Source organism: Pygoscelis adeliae, unplaced genomic scaffold (genome assembly GCF_000699105.1).
Source record: "Pygoscelis adeliae isolate BGI_AS28 unplaced genomic scaffold, ASM69910v1 Scaffold48, whole genome shotgun sequence".
Taxonomy (NCBI): Eukaryota; Metazoa; Chordata; class Aves; order Sphenisciformes; family Spheniscidae; genus Pygoscelis; species Pygoscelis adeliae.
Genome location: NW_008825618.1, coordinates 3,408,921 through 3,414,953, shown reverse-complemented (window position 1 = coordinate 3,414,953; position 6,033 = coordinate 3,408,921).

Below are 6,033 nucleotides of genomic sequence, written 5' to 3'. Positions count from 1 at the left end.
GCTGCGCCGGAGAGAATTTTGAAGGGGGATTGGGTTGAAGGCGTGTGGGGAGGCGGCGGGAGGCGTCCCTGGACTAGGCCTCGAGAGAAACCGGAGCGCTTGGGCCACGTCCGGCAAGCGCTCGGTGGCTGTGGGGTATCGACGGTGCCTGAAGGACCAGGTTACGTGGTTCAGTGCGCATCGTGTGGCCATCAGGCACTAGTACCTACCTTTTTAAAAACTGTTGGTCTGTCAAGAAGAAACGTCTTAATAATCACAGTGACTAGAGAGCAAATTTAAAAAATGATGGTTATTTAGTTGCTGAATTAATTACTCCTGAGCTATGCTGTTTGGAGAGTTCACGCCACTGCCCGTAAAGAGTGTTTATTCATCCACAAGTGGAAAATACAGTCTGCTAGTGGTAATTCAGAAGAAACGCAAACACGTGCTTAGCAATTGCTTGGAAAATCAGGTTCTTGCTGACTCCAAGGAGTACGGATACGATCCTTACTATGAGTCGGATGTCCAGGGCGACATCGGGCGGTTTTTCTGGCAGCTGTCGGCACGCTGGGTCTACGTGGCATTCACAGACAGGAGAGGCAGGCTACGTGGCTGGTGTTTCAGGTACCGACATACAGCGGTCCCCTGGGCTGTGCTTTACTGTACAATAAAAAAACCTAGTGTGTTCAACACACAGCCTTTAACTGACAGAAGACAGCACCAATATTCTACAACAATGCTGGTGGTATTTATATATTGGGTATTTTACAGATACATCAAAAAACCCTTCTAAAATCCTCTGTGACAAGGTACATAATCAGAGATCATGTTTTCTTCCATTATCACTTTATAAAACTCATATAAATTAGGATGCCTTATTACTTAGCTGATTGAAGATGTCATCACCAAGTGGAACTTTGTTTTTCACATGTTCACCTGCTGGAAAATAAGCATGCTCTGGCTTGTGCTCTGCGTGTCTCGCCATCACTCTGCCGGCTGCATGTTGTCAAACGTTGGGATCCAAATATGGCGGCCCTCTGAGAAAACCCAGCAGAGCAGCTCGGACGTACCCGCTATCTCAGTGACCACCCCTGCCGCCTGAGGACTGCCAGCTTCACAGGCAATTTCCCAGCCCGGGCCTTATTACCGTAAAAATGTAAGTGTTAAGGACAGAAGTGGAGAAGTTTAGCTGTAATCAAGCTGAAAAAGACAGGAAGCTTTATTTGTCTAAATTTCTACCTTGCCTAAAAAATGTCAAGCTAAAGTGAGATGCGGAAGCGTAAAGCTGAGTGAAAGCCACCAGCACAGCCTGCGTGTGCGCGTTGTACGCGTTTCAGGTCACTGGGAGCTGAACTGCAGACGGTGTTGAGGTAGCGGCTCCTTGAGCCATAGCTCACATTCGGGGAGTCCAGCAGACCAGGGGAAGGAAAATGCTTCAGAGTAATGCCAGATTAATTTATCTTGGGTGGAGATCACACTATTCCGATTAATACTTGACACCAATTAAGCCTTTATAAATGAGATACTTGGCAAAAGGGGACTAAGAAGATTTGTTATCCTGGAGCAGTTACAACCTCAACCTCAATTCAGAACAAAGGAATGCAGGAAAGAAGAAAGAGAGTTAAGGAAAACTTTGTATTAATTTTCTAGTTTTTTCTTCTTCTTTGCTTTCTCTCCTATGCTTAATGGATGCTTATGTGGTCTGGTATAGTTTATATTTTTGGTGGTGGTTTGGTTCTTTCTTGGTCTGATTTTTGCATTCTCTTTTTATTTTTCCTCCGTCTTCAGTCCACCTGCTGCATTTCTCCTGCTTTTGGTTATTCACATGCTGTTTCCAGAGCAGGCCTTGTGGAACACGTATCCTATTAAATCTCTCCCATGTGTAACCCCTTCCCACTGGAAAACTATTTCTTATGCTTTCTGCATACAGCAAGCTGCTACCAGTTTAATTCCTATTTTCTGTGTTCGTTTTCCTAGCCCCAATCTTCTTTCAATACTTAAAACTCTTCTCTGCATAAGCACAGCGTTCAAGGTAGGCTAGCTCATACCTGAGCAATGCGAATGAACGTGTGAATGTGCGGGGGAAGGAGAGACTCTGTTGTTCTTTAATCGTCTGGTCCATGGGAAGAGGGTCGGAGCAGTCTATTTTTGCCATGCTTTTTCTGCAATAGCTTTCCTTCTGGAAGACAAGGGTCCTTTATAGTGGCCCAAGTATTGCTAAAATGTCAAAGGCTAGGAACTTTAGATATCAATATACATATTAGATTCCAACTCATGGGGGTATATTTTATGATGGATAAATTCTGTTTTTATGAATTTCTGCGTATGTAATGAAATCTGTTGATTTAAATGTGAAGGAATTGGTTTTTAATTTTGCAACATAAGGCAACGCTCATCTAGCTACCCAAAATTAGGTTTCTGTGGTTTTAGGGGGACATTTAAATAGATTCTGGTTGATTTTCAAGCGTGCTGAGTAACTGTTCTGAAATCCAGAAGTATTCACTGCCAGCAGTCATTGAAAATCATAATGCTTTTCTTTACATGCTTAAATACGAATTAAAAGTCTAAGTTTAAGCTCCCACCTTTGAAAATACCAATTATGAATCTTTTCTGAACTTTTGAATTAGTGTTTTTAATTAAACATCTAAGAAAACATGGTTTCTTAGACATACGGCATCATTTTATAACTTTAACCTTACATCACTCCTGGAAATAGAAGTTTATTCTGAAAACAAGATATGGTGCGTAATAATCTAAATTTGTCATCAAATGTGAAAATTATGAAAGGTATGTGATTTGACATGTCTCAATGAGAATATATGTTGTGTGTTGTAATAACCTATACACTCCTGTAAGCACCTCTGACAGATTTGATATGCCAAAGACAGCTGGGTTTGAAGAAACAGTGGCTGTTTGTCAAAGAATGACATTATCCCCAATCTAAACTTGGGACCTGTTAACTTTCGGTAGCGCATCAGACAATCCCTGTTCTTTTCCTTGGCTTATAAATACAGCTTTTCATACCAGAGACTTAGATTGATACGCAATAGGATCAACAGAGATGACCTTTCCCACTAATCTTGTGTTGGAATAGATTTGTTTAGAAAAATGTATAAAAATAATTATAAAAGTATAAAATAATATGTTTTTCTCTGCAGTTCACTGCAAAATAACTGAAGGCTGAAGGGCATGTGGGGATCAGAAACAGACCATTTTTTTCTTTTCTCAAACTTCTTAATAAAAGAACATAAAAATATTTTTTTGTTTGTTCTAGGCTGGAGACGTACATGCTTGTTTAAAAAGTTCAACTCTCACTCTAAATTGAGAGTGACCTTGACTTTTGACCAAGACCCTTCATTTTTTCTTTTCCTGAGGATGTGGATACACAGCACCACACGCACATGCTGTGTGCACAGGTATCAAAAGCACCTTTACTAATTTTCTGAAAGTGATCAGCAAACTATTGTTTGGTTAGCCAGTGTAGTTTCCTGAGTTAAAAAGTCGTGATAGCCACAACGCTGACTAATTTTAACTATTGTATCGTACGTCTTGAGGGTCTGAAAAGATTTTTAGGTCCTCTGCAAAGGAGGAAGTGATGGGCAGGCGATACGGCAGAACCACTACAACATGCAGAAAAATAGAGGATTTTAGCGTGGCGCGTGTAAATCCCCATGTCTTTACGATGAGCTGGAGAACTCAGCTGTTTGCATCGGACGACTTTCTCCGGGAAGGGTGAAAGGGCAAGCCAGGTGCTCGCATTCTGCAGAGGTGGATGTCGCCCACCAGTGAGGTCAGAAACTGTCTTGGCTGTAACTTCCCTTGGGACCTTGGGCTAGTCAGAAGGTGAATTACCCAAACCAAACTGAAACCATTTCTATTAGTGGTAATTCTGTAATTCAGGCTGATAAAATGTATTTATTAGGCGATTTGTTCATTTGACATTGATAACAATATCATTGTTTTATTATTCTAGTTTTTCCTGTGATCTCAGCTTTCTCATTGTGTCCATCTGTCATTAATTAGCCTATTGATACTGTAATATATCAGTAACACACTTACTGTAATGTGTATCTGTTAGATACTGATTTTTATGAAACTGTGACATGTACTGGGGGGACTGGTCAGCATTATATTGGTCACAAGCTCTGGGAGCACGGATAATGTCAGGTAACAAATGTGCAACGCATAAAAACTTTCTCTCATTTTTGAACTGCACGAGACTCTTTGGGAACATTTCTGGCTTTGTAATTGCAGTGCTAAATGGAAGGTCCTTAGTTTAATTAAGGAAGGTGTCATCATAACGCATGCTTCTGGATGGCAACTTTTGGATGCTATACATTTCTCAGGGTCTTTGTTAGGGATTTTGTATTCCCTCATTGTTCGTGATAAATGCAACCACTTTGTTTTCCAGTGACAGCTGTTACAGTTCGTTCGTGTGCTGGGACTGCACGGGGGACTGCTGGCGGGAGGTGGCTCTGGCTGTTCTCTCCCCTTGGCTGACGGTGAACTGACCTGGCCAGGAGCCAGTGGAACAGACCTTTCTGCTCCCGCTGCTGCAAGGGAAGAATTAATAGTTTTGGCATGTTGGTACAATCTTTGAGTGATGAACTCAATTCCATGTATGTTTTCACTCTGAAGTTTCACTCTGTTTCTATCTGTTGCTTCTTCAGAAGATTAGCATGGTTAGGGATGGTAAAGAACATTATTGCCGCTGCTAGGATTACCTTTATTTTGAACACTGCGTTAAGATCTGAAACTCTTTAACATTTAATTGTCAGTCCAAAAAACTGATACCCTCTGCAGTCATGTCATCAGTCATCCAAGTGAGTTACTTATCTGGAGATTATTGCTATTTATATTTATAAACACCGTGTTACAGCCCCTGAATATAGGAACTCGGTACATTTTGCATCTTGTTGCGAGGCCCTGGGCCATTTTCACTTCCACTAGTAAATTGATTAATTCTAAGATGCAGAAAATGACATTGCACCTCTCTCTACCTTTAGCTCACACAGATTCACACAAATTAGAAAATTAAGCCCTTTGTTTATCCATAAGTTGTCAGAGCATGGGCAACTGCAGAGTAACTCTGAGACTCTGCAGATGTCTGTTGTGCCTTCCTCAGTTATCATTCCTCCAGGTCATTTCTTTCATTTTTGCAGATGTTTGCCTTCTAACCCCGTTCTCCAAAGCATTCCAGCAATCCCTCTCAGCCTCACGTTACCTGTACATTTAAGAAGTACATTATCTACTCTCTAATCCAAGACATTTCTAAACATAGCGAGTTCCAGAAAGAAGCACGTGGAACCCTCTTTGATTTATTCTTCCGTTCTGATAGGATGTCACTCGCATCACTGCAAAGTGTTTGCTGGCTTTGCATGGGTGCTGCTGGAAATTTAATTTATATTACGATTCTCTAGTCTGATAGATGGAAGCAGTGGTAAAGTTTATGATAGTCAACATCTACTGCTGTTCACAAAATCTGCTACGCTGGGGTAGGAGGAAAAATAGTTTGGTTTGACACAACTTAGCAAATCCATTCCTGATAGTGTTCATCTTTAAGTAGATTTCAATGTATACAAAGATTGTGTATTTGCTTTAGTAGAGCCTGGGAACTGAAATTAGACTGAAAGGTCTAATTTTTAGGCAGGCAGAATTTTTACAAGTCCTGGTACTGCTCAGAGTTGTCTTCTAGCTCACAGTGTGCCCCAAGGACAGTTTGGACATGACCTGACTGCTCAAAGTCTTATGTGGGGGAACACTTACATGGCTATTGCCAGCTACTTTAAATCCTCCTGGTGTCATGCAGACCTATGCTCAATGCTCAGCAAACTACTGAATTCATTTCGGTGCGTGTGCTCCACGCGTCAGTGCTTTCAGGAGTTCACATCTTGCTGCACTTGGTAGTCCAAGTAGGTGGGCATTCTTGAAGTCTTGCGTTTACTGCCATATCTAAAACCAGTCTGAGCATATCTGAAGAGATGACATTTGTCTTGGAGTCAAGTATCTTTGGTGCAAATGTCTTTATTTACAAGACCTGCTCTTCTGAGTACA